The sequence below is a fragment of the Microcaecilia unicolor genome, chromosome 6 (assembly GCF_901765095.1).
Source record: "Microcaecilia unicolor chromosome 6, aMicUni1.1, whole genome shotgun sequence".
NCBI lineage: Eukaryota > Metazoa > Chordata > Amphibia > Gymnophiona > Siphonopidae > Microcaecilia > Microcaecilia unicolor.
Genome location: NC_044036.1, coordinates 145,769,608 through 145,795,060, shown reverse-complemented (window position 1 = coordinate 145,795,060; position 25,453 = coordinate 145,769,608). Strand labels below are relative to the sequence as shown.

The 25,453-nt window shown below is 44.1% G+C and overlaps 1 protein-coding gene across 14 annotated transcripts in view; it reads right to left on the bottom strand.

Annotated features, from left to right (window-relative positions):
- The window catches only part of FOXP1 (forkhead box P1), an 801,754-nt gene that overhangs the window by 176,353 nt on the left and 599,948 nt on the right, over nucleotides 1–25,453 (bottom strand). Inside the window, exon 1 of one of the 14 annotated variants that reach the window (XM_030208072.1) lies at nucleotides 1,850–1,923. The exons of 12 other annotated variants lie outside the window; for them this stretch is intronic. The gene's annotated coding sequence lies outside the window, so the exon portion shown is untranslated. Of the gene's footprint in view, nucleotides 1–1,770; nucleotides 1,794–1,849; nucleotides 1,924–25,453 lie in introns of those variants that run through there. One more of the 14 variants, XM_030208073.1, reaches the window with a different exon arrangement.

The window sequence follows — 25,453 nt, the reverse complement described above, 5'->3', positions numbered from 1 at the left end:
AGGCAGCAGCTTTTGCTTGTGAAAGCTAGTCAAAAATGTATTTAGTAAAAAAAAAAAAAAAAAAAGTATGCCGTATTCTCTCTTTTTTGTTTTTACTAGCTAATAAATAATTAAAAGGTATCCTAAAAGTTGTCTTTCGTCTATATAAGCGAGCAGGCCCTTTCTAGTTGCAAGCATTTTTTGGTGTAAGCTGTATCTATCCTGAGAGGGTTAATACACAACCACTGAAGGAAAGTTGCTAATACTTTTTCAGTCCAAGATATTCCACTGTGATATCTGGCCGCTCACCTTGGTGGCTTAGGAAAGATTGACTGGTGTGTGTTGTCTGGGGGCCTTACAGGCCACTACACAAATAATTGTCTTGCCTGAAAGGGTTAATGTACTTCCTAATGAGAAACACATTCACTTTGATTAAAGTGCCATAGCAATCAGCTTTCAGTTGGGTTCTATCAATTTCAGACCACCTCAGCTGCAAAGTGTTGGGGGGTTTCAGTTTTCACTGCTGGAGGACCCCACCACCACCACCACCACCACACCACTATAAAAATTCTGAAGCCACCACCAAAAAATAAAACCCACCACCACTTGAAATCACAGTTTATCTAAGCCATACTTGCAGTAAACATAAATGTATGAATGGAGGTAATGATTTTGAATTTTTCCCTGAAATTAAAAAAAAAAAATCACATTAAAAATAACTAGCTTTCAAACAATTCAAAAACATAAGCCAGGGAGGAAATTTTGCAGTCGTTACAGGAACATAAGAGTCTGCTGTATGCCAGCTAGCTAGAACATCATGGAACAGAAAAGAGACCATGATTTACGAGTTCTTGCAAAAATTTCTCTTCTGTAACACAAAACTTATAACTGTAGAAAATTCAATGATGCTTTTTATACAAAGAATTCCTGTCATTTCTGGCATGATTTTCATTTCCAATTAAGCACTGTAACAACAAGTTTGTTAATCTAAATTTCACATTGTTTTTCAAACGTCAAAGGTCAATATCAAAAAATTGTACTGAAAAATAAAATTTCAATATTACTATCTTTTCCAGAAAAAATGCAATCATATAAGAGTTAATTTTTGAAGAGAAAAAAAAAGTAGTTTCTGATCTCTATTTACTTTCTACTTCCTAGAGGTTCCTTCTCCTTCCAAAAACAAATGCTCATGGGGGAGACTAGTTCTCTCACTTGCACTGAAACAGTGCTGGGTTGACAGTCAAATTAGTTACATTCAGATCCAATTACACCTACTATAACACAATTCAATGTCAAAGGCAAAATCTGTTGGCTGAATGTCACATGGCAGGCAAATAAATTGACAATTGCACCGCCCTGACATTTTAACCTAGCAGAAAAGTGTACCTGGCTGCGTTTCTTTAGAAAGCAGGGAAACCTAGAAGGTTAAAGCTGCAAATGAGTCCCAGCACGAGCAAAACACAGAGAAGCACAAGTCAGATCAGGGTTAGACACTTAACATTTTGCCACTTGGCTGCAAGTAATCACACAAGCATACCTCACTTCTCTAAAATATCTTTGTTGGGTATTGTGTGGAGAAAGTATTAAAGTCCACTAGCAGCAAAAGCAAAAACTACTGTACGAGACAACAAAAATAAAAATACACCTTTGAAATTTTCCTTACAGCTGAGGACAGTAGGCCCATGTCTTTCCTCTTTAACCTGCCTGACGCTGTTACCAATTCATCTAGTTGGTAAACAAAAATGATTAAATAATATAGTTACACAAATAACCCCGTTTTCTCTCACTTACACAAAATTAAGCTGTCAAAGTCGCACAGAAGGACGATAGGGGAAAAAAAAAGATCACAAAATCAATCTTATTGACAAACCTGACAAACTCCATTTAGCTGGCACCACAAACAGTGCGCTGGGCCATGAAGCTCTCTTAAACTCTTCTTGTAGTCTTCAGGGTTCTCAGGTTACAGACAGATTACACATGGAAGGGTTGTTCCTGGACTGACAAGAAGCAAAACTACCCAATCAGCCACGCCCTTCTCCACCAATCACAACCCGCCTCTAAACATAATCATTCCAAACACCCCTACACAATGGGCCTCCCTCCCCCTCCTCCTCCTCCTCCTCCTCCTACTGTCAAGCAGGTGAAATAAAGCATTTGTGAAATAATGCATTTGTCTCTAAAGCAACTACAGTTAATTGCTGTTAACCCTTTGACCTGCCTCTGCTAGGACCCGGCTCTTTAGAAAGAATGGCAAATGACACTCTCCTTACCTTTAATCAAACAGCTGTTAAGCGCTATCCTCCTTATCCCAGTAACAAACAAATAGCTTAGCACTCTGCGACCTTTAGAATACAAGTGCTGAAGGGGACGAGTTTTTCTTATATATATTTCTTAATAAATAGACAGTGCTACAGTACAATCAATACAGTGTTTCAAAGTAATCCTTACAAATTACATTAGCCAGATAAAGCACACTGATACACTCCACCTAAATAAAAATAAGTGATACAGTTTAACCTGAAACAATCGAGGCTACTCATTCGTGAGCCTTGACCTTTGCTATTTAGCACACGAGGATCTAGACAGCCAGCTTAAAAACACTATGCCAGTAAACACATTAGTAATCCTATATACTGTAAACAATTTCAAAAAGCTCATACACAGTAAACAATATCAGAAAACGTATTTACAGTAAACTTCAGTACGCTCATACACAGTAAACAATATAAAAAAATGTATGTACTGTAAACAGTTTCTACGCACCTTCTACAACAAAAGCAACAACGTCCCAAAATGAATCATAAATATCCAGGCAGAATTGCTAACAAACACATTAATACATCATAAGCCATATGAATTTGCCACCTGTCATACTGCTGTTTCGCACATAAAATTTGCTATGTAGGTTTTTTTGTTTGTTTGTTTTTTGGGGGTGAAGCAGTCCATAATGTGCAAGTCAGAATATTTTGGGGTGAAAGAGTGAGAAAGGTTATTCAGGAGAAAAGTGTACCACCAAATAAGGGACAAGCGTATCCCAGGAACTTTCATGTGGTTATCTGTCAACACTAGCACTAATGGACACTTGAGAAAACACTTTTTGCCCTTGAACACAGTTTAAAAAAAAAATCATCTCTTTAATCTTAGATTAATCTCTGATGCTTAAATCAGTAATGACCAGGGGTGCAGCTATGTGGGGCCATGGGGGCCTGGGCAACGTAGATTTGGCCCTGGACCTCCCTGCCGATGACCCTCTCGACCCCCCCCCCTCCCACCGCCAACCCGCCCTTGCTGTCTGCTACCTTTGCTGGCAGGGGACCCCAACCCCCGCTAGCCGAGGCCCTCTTCTTCCTTCGTTCTGTTTCTGAGTCTGACGTCCTGCAGGATGTACAACATGCAGGACGTCAGACTCAGAAACAGAATGAAGGAAGAAGAGGACCTCGGCTGGCGGGGGTTGGGGTCCCGCGCCAGCAAAGGTAGGCGACGGCGATGGCGGGTTGGCGGCGGGAGGGGGGGTCGAGAGGGTCGTCGTCGGGGGGTCAAAGTTGCTGTTGGTGGTGGTGGCGGGGGGGGGGTTCGGTAACGGCGGTGGGGAGTGTCGGCGGAATGGGGGGGGGGCTAAAATGTGCCCCCTCACCTCGGTCTCTGGACCCCCCTCCCGCCGAATTCTGGCTACGCCCCTGGTAATGACATAAAAAATATCAGAGACATATTTATTCTTATGTATATATATATAAAGGGGTCCTTTTGCTAAAGTGCTTTGAAAAGTGTCTTGCTCTGATGTAGACGCGTGTATTGGACGCGTGCAGGTTCATTTTTCAGCGCAGCTGCTAAAAATGCCTCCTTTTGGGGGAGGGGGGTCGAAAATGGACGTGCGGCAAAATGAAAATTGGCGCACGTCCATTTTGGGCCTGAGACCTTACCGCCACCCATTCACTTAGTGGTAAGGTCTCACGCGCTAACTTGGCAGTAATGATCAACACTCGTACGCTGCCAATTACTGTCCAGTTAACACCATGTGGTAGAAAAAAAATATTTTTGGACGTGTGTAAAAAATGGAACTATCGCCTGGGGCTAACGGTAGCCAGGTGGAAGTTCCAAATTGACGCACGTTGGACACACACAGGCACCTACGTGCCTTAGTAAAAGGACCCCATAGAGAGATATCCTACATAATAATTCTCACCCCCAACGTTCTAACGCTGCCTGGGACCGTGGATCCCTCGGAGGTGGTCTGCTTCCGTCGGTAGATCAGCTTGACGTCATGCCGAACACACAGCTGACAGAATCAAAAGAACTGGCACGCGCAAAACAAGGGAAAAAAAACCTGCCCAAACACAGCTGAAAGAACTGGCACGCACAAAAACAAGAAAAAAAACCCGGCTGCCGCACTAACGAAGCTGCCACGCGAACCTGCCATGCACCCCAACCACCCTAAAAAAAAAAAGCAGATGACCAGAGTGCTGCGCTAACAACCCTGCCGCCCTCCAAAAAAACAACATAGCGCCAGAGACTGACGCCCTCACAGAGCGCCCTTCCGACCCTGCCATCTTACAAAAAAAAAAATAGCTGAGCAGACTGACGTCCTCTCGAACAGAGTGCACTCAAAACAAACAGAAACAGCTGACGCACGCACAGAAACTTGAACAAATCATTGAGGAAGCACCGCCGCGAAGGCCAGAACAGGACTTTGGCCGATGGGGGTTGGGGTCCCCCATCAGCACAGGTACTTGACGGCAGCGGGGGACAGTTTTCAGCGAGAAGGGGGGGTCGACAGGGTCGCGGAAGGGGGTGTACAGGAGTCCGTAACGCGAAAGAGAGGGGTGTTGAAAACGGAGGGCAGGGCGTGAAGGGGCCTTGAACTGAGTGGGTGGCAGGCCAGGGAGGCTGGGAGGGGACAGAGCGACACAGCGAGGGGGGGGGGATTGCCTTGCTAGCGCCAGTTTCCTTGCCTTCAGAAACGGGCCTTTTCTACTAGTATATAAATAAGAAGTTCATTGGTGACGCCCTTACAAGACACTGCCATTTTATTTTGCCAGCCGGTCAATAGATATTACAGCCCAGTTTGTCATCCGCTTGTGGCAATTTGTGATCTAGTCTTTTCTCCAGGTAAATATTAATTAAATGTATTTCTCAAGACTGCAGAATGGTGATTACTTTCCTAAGGCACGCTGAAAATGGCTTGCGGTAGTGAAGGCACGGGTCTTGGGTGTGCGACGATCCATTTTTTAGCGTGCCTGTAAAAAAGGCCTTAAAAAATTTTTTTTTTGCCAAAAATGGACGTGAAGTAAAATGAAAGTTGCCACGCGTCCATTTTGGGTCTGAGACCTTACCGCCAGTCACTGACCTAGCGTTAAAGACTCGCGCGGTAACCGCACAGTAATGACTTACGCGTGCCAAATGGCACTTGGCAAGCGTCCGTTATGCGTGCCCCCCCCCCCCCAAAAAAAATATTTTTCAGATGAGCGTATTGGACGCACGCCAAAAATGAAATTACTGCAAGAGCCACACGGTAGTTGGGCAGTAACTCCATTTTGGAGGGCGTTGGGGGCATGCGTAGAGCTTATGCGGCTTAGTAAAAGGACCCCTAGTTGTATTTAATAGAGGACTAGGGGCATCTTTTCACAAACCTCAACCAATCAGATTCCTCCCTTTTCAAAGGGACAAAAGCCCCGATAAAATTCACAGCACACAAAACCAGATCAGTGTTTCCCAACCTTTTCAAGTCTAAGGCACATTTTCAAATATGCTGTGCAGAACACCAACCCTCACATCGCCGACGGTGTGGACATGTGACAGACAGACGCAGTGAAAGCTGTGTGTATCGTGCGCTTTACATAAAGCAAGGCTGGCTGTCCAGCTATTCATGCCCAACACAGGGCTCAATAATTCCCATGCTGTCGTGGTCATATGCTATACCTAAGGGTACGAATGATTCCACATGTGCTCAGACAGAAAAGAGATCCTGCATGCTTAGGGTTAATTCTATAAGGAGCCATCTAGCTTTAAGACGAAGGAAGACACATAAATGGTAGCACACTGACTAATATTGGAAGAGTACATGCTATGATTTGATGTGTGTACTTTGCCAGTGGGAATCTGCATGGACAGTTTTGGAAGTGTGTACAGGACCATGGATAAATGATAGAATTTTTATTACTTATACATGTACATACTAAAATCTAGACACAGGCATTTCTAGAGCACCTACAGGCTGGTGTGACTGACTGCGCCTTAATATACACAGAGCCGGTAGTGGGAGGCGGGGCTGGAGGTTGGGAGGCGGGGATAGTGCGGGGCAGACTTATACGGTCTGTGCCAGAACCAGTGGTGGGCGGTGGGACTGGAGGTTGGGAGGCAGGGATAGTGCTGGGCAGGCTTATACGGTCTGTGCCAGAGCCGGTGGTGGGAGGCGGGTATAGTGCTGGGCAGACTTATACGGTCTGTGCCAGAGCCGGTGGTGGGAGATGGGGATAGTGCTGGGCAGACTTATACGGTCAGTGCCAGAGCCGGTGGTGGGAGGCGGGGATAGTGCTGGGCAGAATTATACGGTCTGTGCCAGAGCCGGTGGTGGGAGGCGGGGATGGTGCTGGGCAGACTTATACGGTCTGTGCCAGAGCCGGTGGTTGGGAGGCGGGGCTGGTGGTTGGGAGGCGGGGATAGTGCTGGGCAGACTTATACGGTCTGTGCCCTGAAGAGCATAGGTACAAATCAAAGTAGGGTATACACAAAAAGTAGCACTCATGAGTTGTCTTGTTGGGCACACTGGATGGACCGTGCAGGTCTTTTTCTGCCGTCATCTACTATGTTACTATGTTACATGTCTTTGGCACTTTCTGTTAGTATTCTATAAAGAAAAGTAGGTGCCTACCTTTCTTTATAAAATAACCAGTGCCACAGCAGGTGCCCTATTAATTATCCCAGCTGTGAATGCCATGATAATATCAAGACTGGATTACTGTAATGCACTCTACAATGGTCTGGCTACAAAGGGTCTGCACCAGCTCCAACTGATTCAGAATGTTGCAGCAAGACTAAGAGAAGGTTGAAAGTGACGCGACCACATCACACCATTTTTGCAAAAACTTCACTACCACTACAATGCAGGGCTAAATTAAAAAAAACTCTACGTCCGATCTTCAAGGCCCTTAAAGGAAATGGCCCCAAGTACCTGAAGAATAGGATGACCCTCTACACACTTCCAAAGACACTGAGGTCCTCTCAAGGACTATCACTAACCACACACTCTCCAAAAGACATTACACGATGTGATAGCCGCAATCGAGCACTGCCTGAAAGGCTCCACTTAACACAAGACTATCTCTACTTCAGGAAGCAGGTGAAAGCTTGAATCTTCAACCAAGCAGGTGAAAGCTTGAATCTTCAACCAAGCCTTTAAAGGAAGTAGTAACTAACTTGCTAGTCACACAAACACAAGGATTGACATGGGCTGCACATACAGCAGCAGGACATGTTTATCCACTCCTACCCTAGCTGAGATAATATTTAACCATCTGTCTGACCTCATGTACAACCATCTCTCTGACCTTATACGCACCTTTCTTGAAATCAGTCACCTCATTTTCTAACTCCGCTTACTCTCTTACCTATCTATATGTTCCATCTTTGCTTATATCCTATACTGTCAATTAAAATGTTCTATTACGTATTGTGTTGACATTGTAAGTAGTATACTATGAAATACTTTGAATTGTTATTTGAATATTTTCATTGCTGTAATTGTCTATTGCTCATGTTTGATTTATTCTTACTGTACACCGCTTTGGTAACGTGTTGAGTGAATTCCTTCAAAAAGGCGGTAAATAAATGTTAATAAATAAATAACCCTCCATAGGTCTGCCAATGGTTTCTCTTCTTCCTGTGAGGTGCTGAGCAGAATCTGTGTGTTGGCCTTCAGTGTATGACCTTTTCCCATGGTGCACGCTAGTTTCAGAAACACCAGACTAGATATTAAGAAGTAATACAATATGTCCCATGTACAGAAAAAAACATGGCTGCTGGTACAACTTTTTATATCACCGAGTCAGTGTGCAAATTGATAATATTTGAAATAGAATGTTTAATTCTACCAGCTAAGCTCTGAACTTGTAAAAACTGAGGGGAGAAGATGTCTAGCTCCATTAAAAGGCCCCTTTTACAAAGCCACAGGATGGGTAGTGCATGCCAAATCAGCAGCTCTACTGCCGGGGTAGCATATGCACCCGGCAGTAATTCCAAATTTGGCACTCGCCAAATCTCGCGGTATAAAATATTTTTTCTATTTTTTACCGCAGGGGCATTCCCGGCAGCAATTAGCAGCACGGCCATGGTTTACCACACGGGTAACACGTGAGCCCTTGCTGCTAGGTCAACGGTTGGCGGTCAGGGCTCATGCCATAAATAGGCACACAAATTAGTTTTAATTTTTGCGCACGCCCACTTCCCAGCCCATTAAACAATGGCTTTTTTTCCCCAGTTGCGGTAAAAGGTGTCCCAGTGCACGCCCAAAAGATGCACCCAGAGAACCGCAGGTTTGTAAAAGGACTCCCAAGGCAATAAATTGTATTTGCCACTTAATGTGATATAAGGCACTAGCCCAGGTTTTCTTGCCCTAATGCATTGTCACCGCAGGGAACACAGTAATGAGATGCAAAACATGCAAATGTACACAAAGCAGCTTATTACTATGTAAATATTATACCGACAGCTTGTTGTGTGCACACTTATATGGAAACTTGACCCCACAAGTAGGTACTGCAAGACTATTCCTAGGGATTGGATGATGGAGCAAGGGCAGGAGCGACTGGGGATGGCTCCTACCCAGATCACTAGACAACAGGGATTTTTGGAGGCAGGTAGGGGAACCTTTGGGAGGTTGTGGGGAGGGGTAGTTACTGCTCTAAGGGGGGGGGGGGTTATGAGACTAGCACTTCTGGGTGGGAGGTTTGACCTGTAAAGTGGACGGGTGTCAGGCTGGTGTGCCACTATGGGTGGAGCTTAGTTGGGAGGGGAGGCCTAGATAGGCTGACAGCTTGGGGGGAGCACACTAACCACCTGATTAATTTCAGGTTGCTGGACCCTTAAAAAAACAGCCTGGTGGCCTGATGTTCCCAGACCAATGGCGACTCCCACAGCAATTCAAGATGCGCTAAAAACCTGCCTTTTACCTCACCTTAATAACGTCTCCCCTCTTAATGAGCTATGTTAGAACATTAAAGGTTGTCTGTGTATTAACAAAAACAACAGGTAAACTTATTTAAAACATATTACTTAGTTCTTTAAAACAGTAGTAACGGGCTTTGGGCACTTCTACAAACTCCAACACCTCAATTTAAGTTTGCCGTGGTTGTTTGCTTACTGCTCGTTCATTTGGTAATCTGTACACTGCCCGGGATAAGTTAATTATTGACATATTGTTTGCTGTCTTTGCCTTGTTGTTCAGTAACTAACGATCCTTGGCACTCCTATGTTTTAAATCTATGTTTTCCCCAACTAGAGATTTCTTTGATGGAAGATGCCACACTTTGGGGGCCATCTAATGCTTGCTCTCACGCTTCAGTATTTTTGGAGGGTTTGGATCTGTTGATGCTGTTAAATAGGTCCATTCCTCCCTTCAGCCCTAGGACCAATTTCAGTGTTCTTGCTTATGTTGACACTAGGAGTTATATTTAATTCATTGTGGGGGCCCATTTTTTTTTTTCAAAGGTGCGCCAAAAAGTGCCCTTCAGTATTGTGGGTGCGTGTATTGGATGTGCACTGGACCATTTCTCCAGCGTGTCTGGAAAAAAGGGGTATTTTGGGGAGGGGGGGCGGGAAATGGACGTGCGGCAAAATGAAAATCAGAGTGCGTCTATTATGGCCTGAGCCCTTAATGCCATCCATTGACTTAATGGTAAGGGCTCATGTGTTACCCGTGCAGTAATCATCCAGCATGCGCTAACTACCGATTACCGCCGGGAACGCCTCTGTGGTAGAAAATAGAAAATTATTTTCTATCGTGGGTTTTCAGCATGTGCTAGCTGGGAAGTAATGCCAACTTGATAGTCTCTGGACCTCTGAATTTTTAAACTTGTATAAATTTATTTATTTGTATCCCACATTTTCCCACCTATTTGTAGGCTCAATGTGGTTTACATAGTACCGGAGAGGCATCTGCAGACTCCAGTGTAAACAAATACAAAGTGATGTTGTGGTAAGATAAAGTTCATGTACCACAGCCACATTTGGGAATCGTACAACGGAAGAGATGTCTTATGTCCATTACGTGCTTTAGTTTAGTTGTGTTGCAGAGATCAGGCATTTATGTTGGATCGGTAGGGTATGCCGTTTTAAACAGGTTAGTTTTTAGCTTTTTCCGGAAGTTTATGTGGTCATACGTGGTTTTCAATGCTTTTGGTAACGTGTTCCACAGTTGTGTGCTTATGTAGGAGAAATTGGATGCGTAAGTTGATTTGTATTTGAAGGAAGGGATCCTCAGAAGCTTACGGAGATTGGGTGGCAACACCGGTGGTTGGGAGGCAGGGCTAGTATTGGACAGACTTCTACGGTCTGTGCCCTGAAAACAGTAGATACAAATCAAGGCCAGGTATACACAGTGCGTTTTTTTTCCAGCAAAAAAGGTGCTGGTACTCAAATGCCAGGCCACCTTTCAAGGGGTGGGGTGATCACTGAGGGACCCACCCACAATAGCCAGGCCCCCTGCAACCAGTCACAGAATTTATGACAAGGCAGAATTTGTATGTAGAGCCTAAGCTCTTTCATTAAAATATGAGGTCCATGGGTCAATTTTAGCAGACAATGGAAAAGGTGCCGGTACTCAGTACCCCTAAGTACCCCTCAAAGTAGCGCATATGAGTTTATCTTGTTGGGCAGACTAAATGGACCGTACAGGTCTTTTTCTGCCGTCACCTACTATGCTACTATGTAGCATACACTGAGCGGCCATGACAGTGCTTTTAACTCTAGGCATGGCCATTTACGTCAAGTAAATAGCAGTCTCTAAGTTGCAGAGCAGGTGTATTCTGTAGCCCTGTGCTAATTTTCTGGAATGCCCATGACCATGCCCCTTTTTCAGCCACACGCATTAGAATTTACGTGCACCGCTTTGCAGAATACGCTTTGTGGGTTAGTGTGTGTAAATTCTAATTAATGCCAATTAGTGCTGATAATTGCTTAACATCCAATTATCAGTGAAGATTATCTAGTTATAACTAATGAAGTTATGCACATTATTATGGAATACACTTTGATTTCTGTGGGGAAATCTTGGCGCAATATACAGAATCTCGGGGGTAAATGCTTAATGCACTCTACTAAAAGGGCCTATTACTTATGTACTGAAGTGTGATGCTACTTTGCAACAGTTGGTGACTTTCCAAAATTACCGTACATTAATTGCAAATACCAGTTTGCATATGTTAATTGCATTGCAGACAATGCAATGGTGCATTACACTTATTTCATACGGCATTAATCACAGTGTGTTAATGCTGCATTAACAGTTAAAACAGATATAGCTGCCATGCATTAACTGTAGGGTGCAATCCTCCTTTAGGGTGCAGCTATTCTCCATGCATGCCATGACAAGGCAGACCATGCGTGCTAACGGTAAAGGTGCATTGCTACTAGTGCAACTTAGTAAACAGGCCCCCCTGCATTTTTCATTTTTGGTATACGATGATGGATTTAATGTATCAAGTGCTTTGCAACTTGCCTTGAGCATATGGTTGTTTAGCAATGTAATCCTATATAATAATTTGCTCTATGAACATTCCATGAGGCTGCCTGCGACTGTGCCTCGCTTCTGATTGGCTGTGCCAGGCAGCTTCATCGAACGTTCATGGAAAAGAAAAAAAAGGACTACCGAGACTGCCGCCCTCCCGAAATCGCCAACCTCCCTACCCCCTCCTCCTCCCTCCTCTTACCGGGGTCCTGGCAGCACCAGTGAAGGGCGAGCAGGCTCGCCGAGTCTGCTGCCTTCCCTTCTCTTCGCTGTCAGCTCTGACTCTGGTCCTGCCCTTGCAGAAACAGGAAATTAGGGCGGGACCAGAGTCAGAGCTGACGGCGAAGAGAAGGGAAGGCAGCAGACTCGCCGAGGGAGGGTAGCAGAGGGGGGTTGGCTATTTTGGAGAGGGGGCGACATGCACGTAGGGGGATGGGCGGGGCCAGTGTCAGGGAGGGGAGGGGCGCGGGTGGAGGCATTGCAAGGACGTGTGTGAGACAAAGAGGGGGGTCTGGAACTCGGAGGGGGAAGGAAGGGAGGGGGTCTGGAACTCGGAGGGGGAAGGAAGGGAGGGGGGTCTGGAACTCAGAGGGGGAAGGGAGGGAGGGAGGGGGGCTGGAACTCGGAGGGGGGATGGGGGGAGAGAGAGGAAGGGAGGGGGGACTGGAACTCGGAGGACGGACAGAGGTAAGGAGAGTGACAGAGGAAGGGAGAGAGGGAGGGGGGCCCTGGAACTCAGAGGGGGAGGGGAATGCACCACCTGTTAAAAAAAAAACACAATCAGGCCCCTACAGAACACCTGGAAACTTATGGACAAAGTGGTGAGTTGCAGGGGAGTGGGAGAGGGGAGGGAGGACGGCATGGAAATCGGAGGGGGTGAAAGGGTGCCATGAGACTTGGAGGGGACAGAGGGAGAGAGCGAGGGGGGGAGATAACCTTGCTAGCGCCCGTTTCATCTGTTTCGGAAACAGGCCTTTTTTTTACTAGTAAGCAAATAAATACCTGGCCTCTATCCTATGGGAAATTATTTTATTTATTTAACACATTTATACCCCACAATTTTCCCACTGTTGTAGGCTCAATGTGGCTTACACATAACTGTAGGTAGGTTACAGTTCAGAAAGTACAATTAAACAAGGTAACAATAGTAATCAAATAAGATAATACAAGATAAAAGGGTCAATGAATTTTGTTGAAACCAAGAAGAGGAAACTTAGGTTGAGTCTGGAAGGTAAGCCTTCTTTGAACAAGGTGGTCTTCAATAATTTTCTGAAATTTAGATGATTCTGAGTTGATTTTAAGATTTTGGGTAGTGCATTCCAAAGTTGTGTGCCTATGAAGGAGAAGTTGGATGTGTAGGTAGATTTATATTTTAGGCCGCTGCAGTCTGAATAATGTAAATTTAGGTAGGATCGGGAGAAACTGGAACTGTTTCTGGGTGGCAAATCAACCAGATCTAGCATGCATTCAGGAACTTCTCCGTAAATAATCCTATGAATCAAGGTACAGACCTTAAAGGTGATAGTTCCTTAATGGGAAGCCAGTGTAATTTTTCACTGATAGAGGTTAAGGTCACATTTAATTAGGGTCAAAGTTGGAAAGTTTGAAGACCAAGCAGAAGCCTGATGTATTATTCTCTTTCGTTGGATTTTAATTTTAATAAGCAGTGGAAGGGGAAATTACCACACCAATCTACTGTTTTTATTTTCAAGTTATTTCATTTACAAAATCGAAGTAAAGGATAAAGCCAAAAATCTGGCTGGTTAAAAGGTACTTCACCGGCTATCTCCTGCTGAATATTGCCAGTTACCACTTTGTGGATAGAAGGTTGTATCGCACGATATAACCTGCAATCCGCTGATATTCAGTGCATCACCAGCTAAGTTTGTCAGCCAAATTTTCCCACCAAAATAGCAAAGTACGTCTTCGGCCAGTTTAAACTTAACTGGCCAGTGCTGAATATTGGCTTGGCCGATTAAATTTAGACCGGCCAAAAAACACCCAGAAATTCAATGGCGGTCACTGGAAACAGCCCGGCACTGCTGAGATATCAACTAAGTACATTCTATACTTGGCGCCTAAATCTAAAATACGCTTAGTCAGCACCAATTTCAGCACCAATGTTTTAGGCATCATATATAGAATCTCCTCCTATGTAACTTGCCCGCAGTCATGAGGTGCAGGTGGGATTTGAACCCAATTCCCTTGGTTGTCAGTCCACTGCAGTACCCATTAGGCTATCTACAGAGCTGGCCAGTAGATATACAGTGGGGGAAATAAGTATTTGATCCCTTGCTGATTTTGTAAGTTTGCCCACTGACAAAGACATGAGCAGCCCATAATTGAAGGGTAGGTTATTGGTAACAGTGAGAGATAGCACATCACAAATTAAATCCGGAAAATCACATTGTGGAAAGTATATGAATTTATTTGCATTCTGCAGAGGGAAATAAGTATTTAATCCCTCTGGCAAACAAGACCTAATACTTGGTGGCAAAACCCTTGTTGGCAAGCACAGCGGTCAGACGTCTTCTGTAGTTGATGATGAGGTTTGCACACATGTCAGGAGGAATTTTGGTCCACTCCTCTTTGCAGATCATCTCTAAATCATTAAGAGTTCTGGGCTGTCGCTTGGCAACTCGCAGCTTCAGCTCCCTCCATAAGTTTTCAATGGGATTAAGGTCTGGTGACTGGCTAGGCCACTCCACGACCCTAATGTGCTTCTTCCTGAGCCACTCCTTTGTTGCCTTGGCTGTATGTTTTGGGTCATTGTCGTGCTGGAAGACCCAGCCACGACCCATTTTTAAGGCCCTGGCGGAGGGAAGGAGGTTGTCACTCAGAATTGTACGGTACATGGCCCCATCCATTCTCCCATTGATGCGGTGAAGTAGTCCTGTGCCCTTAGCAGAGAAACACCCCCAAAACATAACATTTCCACCTCCATGCTTGACAGTGGGGACGGTGTTCTTTGGGTCATAGGCAGCATTTCTCTTCCTCCAAACACGGCGAGTTGAGTTCATGCCAAAGAGCTCAATTTTTGTCTCATCTGACCACAGCACCTTCTCCCAATCACTCTCGGCATCATCCAGGTGTTCACTGGCAAACTTCAGACGGGCCGTCACATGTGCCTTCCGGAGCAGGGGGACCTTGCGGGCACTGCAGGATTGCAATCCGTTATGTCGTAATGTGTTACCAATGGTTTTCGTGGTGACAGTGGTCCCAGCTGCCTTGAGATCATTGACAAGTTCCCCCCTTGTAGTTGTAGGCTGATTTCTAACCTTCCTCATGATCAAGGATACCCCATGAGGTGAGATTTTGCGTGGAGCCCCAGATCTTTGTCGATTGACAGTCATTTTGTACTTCTTCCATTTTCTTACTATGGCACCAACAGTTGTCTCCTTCTCGCCCAGCGTCTTACTGATGGTTTTGTAGCCCATTCCAGCCTTGTGCAGGTGTATGATCTTGTCCCTGACATCCTTAGACAGCTCCTTGCTCTTGGCCATTTTGTAGAGGTTAGAGTCTGACTGATTCACTGAGTCTGTGGACAGGTGTCTTTCATACAGGTGACCATTGCCGACAGCTGTCTGTCATGCAGGTAACGAGTTGATTTGGAGCATCTACCTGGTCTGTAGGGGCCAGATCTCTTACTGGTTGGTGGGGGATCAAATACTTATTTCCCTCTGCAGAATGCAAATAAATTCATATACTTTCCACAATGTGATTTTCCGGATTTAATTTGTGATGTGCTATCTCTCACTGTTACCAATAACCTACCCTTCAATTATGGGCTGCTCATGTCTTTGTCAGTGGGCAAACTTACAAAATCAGCAAGGGATCAAATACTTATTTCCCCCACTGTATCTATATTGATATTTCAACTGAAATTTTTTCTTCAGGCAATGTTTTTTTTTTTCCTTTTATCTTCCATGGTTATAAGGAGCCTTTATACTATTTATTTAGATTTTGCTCACACCTTTTTCAGTAGTAGCTCAAGGTGAATTACATTTAAGTACTCTGGATATTTCTCTGTCCCAGGAGGGCTCACAATCTAAGTTTGTACCTGAGGCAATGGAGGGTTAAATTACTAGTCCAAGATCACAAGGAGCAGTGGTGGGATTTGAACCGGCCACCTCTGGATTGCAAGACTGGTGGCTCTAACCACTAGGCCACTCCTCCACTAAGCTGCAGTATGCAGTAACATGTGCTTACTGCAGCTTAAAATGGGGTGTGTCGTGGCCTCTTGCTGTACCTTTTGACATGCGCACATGCTACGGTGTGCTAAAATATAAAAACCTTTTCACAGAGAGGGCGGGTCTGGAACGTGGGCAAGTATGAGCTAATCAGTTAGTGCATCTCCATTACTGCATGCTGATTAGAACAGGATTATCGTTTATTAAACTTGCTATACCGCTTTGTTGCGTGCAAATTAAAGTGCAGATTATACCAGAAACAGCCCCTGATTTTTTAAAAAGGGTTCAACAAATTTGTTCTTTTTTTTCAGTTGCTATACCCTTAACAACAAAGAGTATAAAATCCTCCCAAACTTCCAGAACTATATAAGCAAGCCTTCCCATCAGGCCCAGTGCAAGGTACTGAGCACCCCAGGGGAACTTTCAACCATACCCCCCCACACACAATTACCTTTCAGACCCCTAATCAGACCCCCAAGGCATCATGCTTTTAAGCATTAAAAACTTTGGGTGTCAAAACTAATACTGAGGGCAATTTCCAGAAAGTCATTTACCCAGATAAATGTGTATTTGAAAATAAATCATCCTTCCTGCAAGTCAAGGGATGCACTGTTGGTTCCTAGAATTTGTGTCTGTCAGAACCTACCACATCATTTTGACTGCAGCTGTTCTTTGCTCCCATCCAAAGAAGTTGCTGAGTTAGGCAAGTGCCTAGTCTTGCCTGATGGTTGGGCCAGCTCTGACTTCCATCTAAGTGGGGTAACAACCGGTATTTTACTGTGCTGTTTGGGGTTTGACCACATAAATAATGCAGCTTAGACTGCAGAGCCAGTGGAGAACTGCCTGACAAACCTCCCCAGACCTTTCTCCCAGGCCTCCCTTAGGGGTGGTAACATCCTCCCTCTTCCTCCCCACCCACAAACAAAACATCTGCTTAGATTTATTTAACCTATTAATGAACAGAAAAGGAGCAGGGGCGAAGTGCCAGGCTAAGAGCAGTACCCATGGGGATTATTTTAGTTCAGCAAATCTGCGACTTTGTTGATCAATCAAATCTAAGATTTTTGGATTGTCCTCTGCTGGAGCTGCATCCCCTTCACCACATACAACACACAGTCTTTTAATCATTGCAAACAAATCTTACAACCCAGCAAAGGACAGTGTCCCTAACTTCTTACGAAAATGTTGAAATGCTGGTAATTCATCCTTCGAGGGTTCCTCTCTGTCTTTTAAATTCGAAGGTGATGCATCTTCCCTTAGGTGTCTGCTTCAGATTAATTATTAAAATTTGGTAGGAATCATGATAATTTGTGATAATTACAAACTAGAAAGGTGCTGGATCATGATTCAGATAATTAATCAGAGGCAAACCTTGCAGAAAGTGGCATTAGAGAAAAAAGTTATATCAAGTGGCATACGAAAGGCCTAACAAGGTAATGTATAATAAGCTTAATTAGTCATTTCTGCTGCTTAATACCTAAAAAGAATACTGACATTATTTTAAAAATATGCAAATAATATTGATATTAAGTTGATGTCAATATTTTCTATGGCATTACTGTATTCATGGCATGGTTAGTAACTTATTCAACCACAGCCACTATAAATGTAGACCAAAAAAAAAATATCATTTCTAGCAAATAAATTACCATTGGCGTGACGGGTTTCTTGCTTACATTCACACCCTTGTATGCCAATGCTCTATTATACAAGGTTCATGCTATTGCTTCTTCTGTGCATGTAAGACAGGACAGACCAGTATGCAAAAGAGATACAACTGTATTATCAGTTATAACAAACACTGTGAAATCACACTGCCTTGTTGATCTATGAAAATATAAATCAAACTCTTTGAGGGAACCTGGGTCTCCATCACAGCAGCAATCAAAAATATTCCGATAGGTTTTTCCATTCGTAAATTAGGAATCTCTGCCATACAGAGAGAATCCGAGATACACATTTTTAAAATAAATAAATGAGCCTGAAGTACATGCGATATTTGAAGTAGCACGAGGGCTATTGCTAGAGATCGTGGCAGCCATTTTGAAGAGGCCTCCAATGTAGGCACCACTCCTGCTCGTTTACCATTGGACTGCCAGGAATTCGTAAAGGTAGGCCTGGGGGAGAAGGGGTGCGGCAAGGACCTGGTCCTACTTTTCTCTATCTTCGATTGGGGGAGGGGGGGATTGGAATGAGAGGATGGGACTGGATTGGGATCTGGGTAATAATTTTTTATGCAGGTCCTGGCCAACACTCTGGAATTCGTTGCCGGAGAACGTGGTGAAGGCGGTTAGCTTGGCAGAGTTTAAAAAGGGGTTAGACGCTTTCCTAAAGGACAAGTCCATAAACCACTACTAAATGGACTTGGGAAAAATCCAAAATTCCAGGAATAACATGTATAGAATGTTTGTACGTTTGGGAAGTTTGCCAGGTGCTCTTGGCCTGGATTGGCAGCTGCCGTGGACAGGATGCTAGGCTTGATGGACCCTTGGTCTTTTCCCAGTGTGGCATTACTTATATACTTATATTCTCTGTCGGAACCCACAATTGTCCGGTTGGACCTGCATTAGTTCCGGCAACCAGAGTAACATGAATTAGACTCAGATATTCAGCACTGGTGAATATCGACCGATCATTTACCTTAGATTGCTTTTACATGATTATTTGGATATGAATTATTATTTTAAATTGATTAATTTTATCTGTGTGAACTACTGTGACGATTGCTGTTTTACTGTTACATTGCTCACTACAATGCGTATTTTATATAATCTTTGGGGTAGAAGAATGACTCTAAATACATACATTAATTTGTTCAGTGGTGGTGGCAGTTGAAATGGCACAACTGAACATGTGTATAAAGTAATGACTGCGACACCCCTCCTACGCAGAAGACTTTGCTGGCCTATGTGGACTCATAATGCATAGAGGGGGAGATTCTATACATGGCGCCTAGAAAATCCATGGAAAATCATTTTCGCCTAAGTGTATTCTATAAGATTTAAGCGCGATATGTAGAATACATTCAGTTAACATCCCAGCGCCTAAAACTAAGCGCATCCATTTACACCAACAAAAACTTGGTATAAATCCTTGCACGAAGACTGGGCCTTACTCTATAACAACACACTTAAATTTGGGAATGCCCACGAAATTCCCATTTCTCCGCCCATAGCCACGCCACTTTTGAACTGCACACTTTAAAATTTAGGCGCAGTTGATTACAGCATATGCTTAGAAAGCTGGGTGTGTAAATTTTAATTATTGCCAATTAGTGCTCGTTATTGATTAAGTGCTGTTAACTGATTGGCTTGTTAAGCCAATTATGTTACTCGCATTGTTATGGAATATGCTTAAGATTTAAGCGAAGAATGCCAGGCATGATATACAGAATCCAGCCAATTTATACATTTTTTTACTGGTCCGTGACCCTTTCATAACTGTCACTCGACATACCCAAGTTTAATTCATAGAGCCCACGATGATGCAAGTCAGCATTGATGCCAACCATATTTCTACTTAAACACCAAGCAATAATTTGGAGTCTAAGGGGTCTGAGACATTACTGCCAGCCATAGACCTAGCGGTAAAGAATATGGGCGGTAATGACCTACGCGCGTCAGATGCCACTTGGCTTGCGTCCGCTACACATACCAGAAAATAAAAAATATTTTTCAGACGCGCGTAGCGGATGCACGGCAAAATTGAAATTACGGCAAGGGCCACACAGTAACTCCAATCTGGCGCACACTGGGCGCGCATAGGTACCTATGCGGCTTAGTAAAAGGGGCCCTCAGTGTTTCATCCCATAACCCAAAATTTACCAGGTCTAATCGTTCATCTGTGTCCCTCTCAGTGCTTGGTCACATGACCTGAAATTTACCGGGTCTTCTCATTTCCACAATCAGAAAATGGAAACCACTCCTTAAAATTTTCTTCTGTCAGCTAAGAGAATATTAGTTGGTTATCAGGCTATGTCGATGTATTAATATGGTGGTGAAATTTCTCCTTATTTGCTTAACGCCTCCCCCTTCATTGCTTATTAGGGGTCTAAGGAAGGGTGTATAATTTAATTCCGGATTGATTGTAAAGTCTGGTAATTGTACTTATAATTTCTTGTAACTTGTTTCTCTCTGTATTTCCTAACAAGTGTATGCGACTTAAAATTTCAATAAATAAATTTAAACATAAAAATTTTCTTCTAAAATAGGGACTATTTTATAAACGTGTGCTGTTTTTCTTCTATATCAGGGATCTACAAATACTGGAGCAAGTTTTCCAGCCCTCCATGACTTCCCTGTCTTTAGATCGGATCGAGCCATTCATTTGCCTTTTCTTTTTTGCCCATGTTCACCATCCTGCTTCTCTCTCTCTTCATTCCTCTCTCCTGCAGTTTGTAGATTTCATCCAGCAGACCATGAGCAGCTCATCTGAAATTTCAGCAATCCTCCTCTAACCCTCTCTGCCAAACTTTTCTGCTGTTCAAATCCTGCTCTTCCTTCCCTCTGCCAGGAAAGTGGCAACAGTTCCAGGAATACAACCGAGAGAGCAACAGGCTGGGAGTAGCCACTGCCTTTGCATCCCAGGACTGATAGATCTGCCAAAACTATGCCCATCCCACTGCTTCCAATCCAGAGTCTGAACCTAGTTCAGGCTGGGAACCATTGCTACTGGGGGATACTGCCTGCACCAGGTATGTGCACACATATGCACCCTGTTCTGAGGTTACAGGACCACTGGATGTGTGTGTGTGTTGCAGGTGCACCCAGATGACTGAACTGGGTGGTGTGTGTTGATGCCCTCTGTTCTCACAGATGCAGGACTGGTTGAGTGTCTGTAGACGCACCACACTCAGTGGCTGCAGGTGGAGGGGAGGAGGCTGAGCGAGGAGGATGTTACAGATGACAAGAAAAAAAGAAGTGAAAGTGAGAAAGAGGAGAAGAGAGGGAAGGAAAGAAGAAAAGGCAAGACAGTAGAAAGAGGAAAGGGGATGGGTTAACAAAGTGCGAGAAGTGGAGTCTGTATTGGGTGTATTAGGGGGAGACAGTCTGGAACATGCACACACCAGCTCACCAGCCACCCACCTCGCACTAGGGAAAAGAAGGGAAACAGGGATAGGCTTATTTGCCACATCACTGCGAACCCTGCTCCCTTGAAGTTGCTGAAATGGTTAGACATGGCCCTTCTCCTCCCCCCCTCCCCTCTTACTGTTCAGAAAACTCTTCTTCAAGAGGGACCTTCCCCATCTGGACCTCTCAGTGATTTGAAATGTCATATGCAACCCTTCAGGTGAAAGGTCTCTTCTAAGCATTACTTAAGGCTATTTGGTGGTACTTTAAGTTTTCGTTGAAAGTAAGATGCTGTAGCTATGTCAAGGAAATAATACAACCACTAACCAATTACCTGAAAAGCAAAAACTACAATACTTTTAAATCAAACAGGAAATAAGTAAAACATGGTACCTTTAATATAAAAAAATAAACGTATTCTTTATATAGTTTGCTTGCACTGTGTATGACTGATGTGGAGGAGTGGCCAAGTGGTTAGAGCACCGGTCTTGACATCCAGAGGTACCCGGTTCAAATGTCATTGCTGTTCCTTGTGATCTTGGCCAAGTCACTTAACCCTCCATTGCCTCAGCTACAAACTTAGATTGCAATCTCTCTAGAGACAGAGAAAGTACCTGTATATAATATATACAGTGCTGTATATGTGGAGGAGTGGCCTAGTGGTTAGAACACCAGTCTTGCAATCCAGAGGTGGCCGGTTCAAATCCCACTGCTGCTCCTGGTAGTCTTAGACAAGTCACTTAACCTCCATTGCCTCAGGTACAAACTTAGATTGTGAGTCCTCCAGTGTACCTGAATGTAACTCACTTTCAGCGACTACTGAAAAAGGTATAAGCAAAATCCAAATAAATAAAATATGTACAGTATTTCAGCTCTCCTATATAAATAACCTCTAATACCACTGGGCAATTTGCCTTCTTCCAGAAGAGGATATCTGCACATTTTCAAGAAAACACCTCCTTAGCAGTAATAGGCAACTGTTTTTCTTTGCATAGTCCCTGAGGCTCTATGATCTACTTAGCTGACTCACAGTTCAGGTAATCCTGAGGCACTAAGCAGTGGAGTTCCTCGCCTGTTCGCTAACCGAGGCAGGTTGCTGCTGTGCCCCTCTAGGCAAATCACCCCCCCCTGAAGAGCATCACCCCCCCCCCGAAGCGAATCACCAGACCTTTTCTCCCAGCAAGGGGGTGCGCGGAGCAGGTGCATGGATGTCGGCTCTGCTGGTCCCCTGCACCAGAACAGGAAGTAACGTTAGAGCCGACAGCCATGCACCTACTCCGCGCACCCCCTTGCTGCTGCACCCTAGGGCAGACTGCCCCCCACCACCCACGTCCTTGGTACACTACTGGCACTAAGGGGGGAAAAAAAGCCCCATAAAACATTCAGGATGAGGGCAAGAAAAACTGCTTCTTCCCCCTTTCTCAGTGTTCTTTATAGGAAGTGCTACAGAATTATCCCCATGACGTTAATTTCCTTGTATGTTCCCCCCCCCCAACTTACACATATAACTTTCAAAATTAGAAGTTTCTTCTGTACCTAAGTTCTGGAAAAATAGGCGCATATGACGACCATGTTGGATGGAACAGGATGACACCCATTCCTGCATCCAAGTGCACCAAACAGCAGGTTTTTCCCCACCACAAGACTTACACACAGGGAGGGTAATTTTATACAAAAGGACTAGTAAGAAAGGCCCGTTTTCTGAGGCCAATGAAACGGGCGCTAGCAAGGCGCTTTCCTTATCATCCCCTTCCCTTGTTGCTGGACTTACCCAGCGGCGGATAAGCTGTTCGGACGGCACTCCTTGGGGGGGGGGGTGGAGGATCTGCGTAGGGTCGGTGTTTTGGGGTGTGCGTCGGGGGGGGGGGGTGGAGCGTCGGAGGGCGGGTGGAACTGGGGATTCGTGAATGTCATTGCCCCGGCCCGAACGCCATCACGTTGTGACGCGAGGGCGGGGCAAGCACTCATGGTGGAAAACTGATCTGGACCATGACAACTTAACTTGGAATGCTGGGTTAGTTTGCCTCATAGAATGTTGGCGCTGCAGAGAGATGTCCAGGCGGGGCTGGCACCTAGATGTATAGGTTGCCTCTATGTATGAAGGCAGCCTATGTGCCTAGGCCTTTAAGAAAATTACCCATTGGAGGACAGGTACAGGCTTACTCCTGCCCGAGACAAGCTGGTACATCACAACCCTTCCCCACTTTTGGCCAACTTCCATCATCAGGAACGTCGATGTGGATACAATCTAAAATTACGACATTGCCAATACATAATAATAGGCCAGATTCAGTAAACCAAGATCAAATTTAGTTGTCAGGAAAAATCCACGCTAAGTGCTATTCTATAAAGGGTATCCTTTAAAGAATAGCGCTTAGACCAGCAAGGAAAATGAAGGTGGGAAAATTTTTACAGGTCAAGTAAGATCTGGGACAGCAAAGTAGGAATGCACAATTGAGCGGAGTTGGTGGACCAAACTGTCCTTTTCTACCAATATCTTCTACATTTCTAAGTTTAGGTTAAATAAAAGGACAGAGGGAAATAGTCTCCTCCCACACAACCATGCTAACATCAGCTGTATCAGACACCAACACAAAAATTCAATCATACAGGTCTTTATCTGCCATCATCTACTACGTTGCTATGAGAGCAAAACAGCTAGGCAATGGTCTGAATATCGGCCGGTGGCTAGTTAACCTCTGTGTCGGCAGATATACCCGGCGATTCAATGCCAGGGCACTGGAAGTGGCATAACAGTCACTTACCACCGTGGACCCTTTTTATTTCTAAGCAAATCTTATGCACTTTGGGCTCATTCCGCAAACATCATGTTCTTCCAACTTTGCTGTGGTACATAAACAGATTTACAGAGCACCACTTTTGATTCAAATGAAGAGTACAAATAATATCACGAGTTGGTAGTAGTAGTGGCCTAATGGTTAGAGCACCAGTCTTGCAATCCAGAGGTGGCCGGTTCAAATCCCACTACTGCTCCTTGTGATCTTGGGCAACTCACTTAAACCCTCCATTGCCTCAGGTACAAACTTAGATTGTGAGCCCTCCTAGGACACAGAAATATCCAGAGTACCTGAATGTAACTCACTTTGAGGTACTACTGAAAAAAGGTGTGAGCAAAATCTAAATAAATAAAAAAAAAATTAAATGATGATGATTATGATTCACTTCCTCAGGGAGTCGTTCTGCTAGTGTTCCAATCAGATCTGTGATTCACTGCTAAACCATTTCCACAACTGCTGTCTTTTTCTATCTTTTCTACATATCCCTTATTTCCACCAGCAAAGTATTCTCTCCAAATCACAGACCCCTCTCTCCCCTTCCCCATAGTACTTATCACTCGCATCAGGCTATCCCCATAGTTGTGCATTCATTTTTACCTTGTAGAACACCCGCATGCACATCAGCGCTTCAGAAAATTAATCGTAATGTTAACAACAAAGGAGCATGGCCTTCATTTAGCCAAGGATACAGTTATTACTTTCTAAGCTGTAATTTCTCTTCCCCTTCAACTTCCCAGTAGAGTTATTGCTCAATTCATTTTACAGGTAGTTGTTCACAGTGCAAATAACTTTCCAAAGCCTGCAGCTCTGTTTCAATTACAGTTTACATAGATTCCGTTGGGGGTTTGCAGCTTTAAGGCAACATATAGCCTCCCGAGTGTAAAAGTGTGCTTACAAAAGCCCGGGGAACCAAAATAATAAATGCAATGAAAGGAACAATGACTCTTTTGTCTAGAAGACTTTGCAGTCCAACACATTCATGTAAACACACATTCTTCACAGGCACCCCCCACTATTTTGATCATTTCCTGGACCTTACTAATAAGGTTACAAATTCCTTGTCACCGAGTCTGTCAGAAGACACCACGCTCCGGTTAGCGTGCCCAAACTTTCACACCCGTAGCTATTAATACGGGGAATTTTGTGCTTTACTTTCAAAACTATGGTTAAGCAGTTAGTCAAAACAGAACACAACTTGAGTTTAACATAAGCGACCAGAGTGTGTAAAAACCATACTGACTTCCTATGGGTGGGTGGGAAACTTAGGAATCTGTTTTTTTTGGCGCTGTGCACAGGTTTGGCCAGGAGCTAAATTTAGATCTTTCACAGAACCACTGTCTAAAGCAAGATGACTATCACTTTCTATCAATTACTGTAGCAGCGTAATTTACTTACTCAACTTAATTTCAACTCGCAAACAAAAAAAAAAACATTTTCTCCCACACATACATTTTCAAATCCTAGATCATGCAGCCGGCCAACCAAAAGAAACAAGTATTGCAATGACACACAACCAGTGTCCTGCATTTGCAGCAAGTGTGCAAAACAAATTTATTTCAGGCAGCGAAACTATTTAGCCACGTCTGTACGTTGCATCTGAATGTATTGAACCAAACAGGTCAGCGGTGTAATTTACAGGTGTTTTGTGTAACTCAAGATCAATTTCTTTGATTAAACTACAGAATTATATTTGTATTT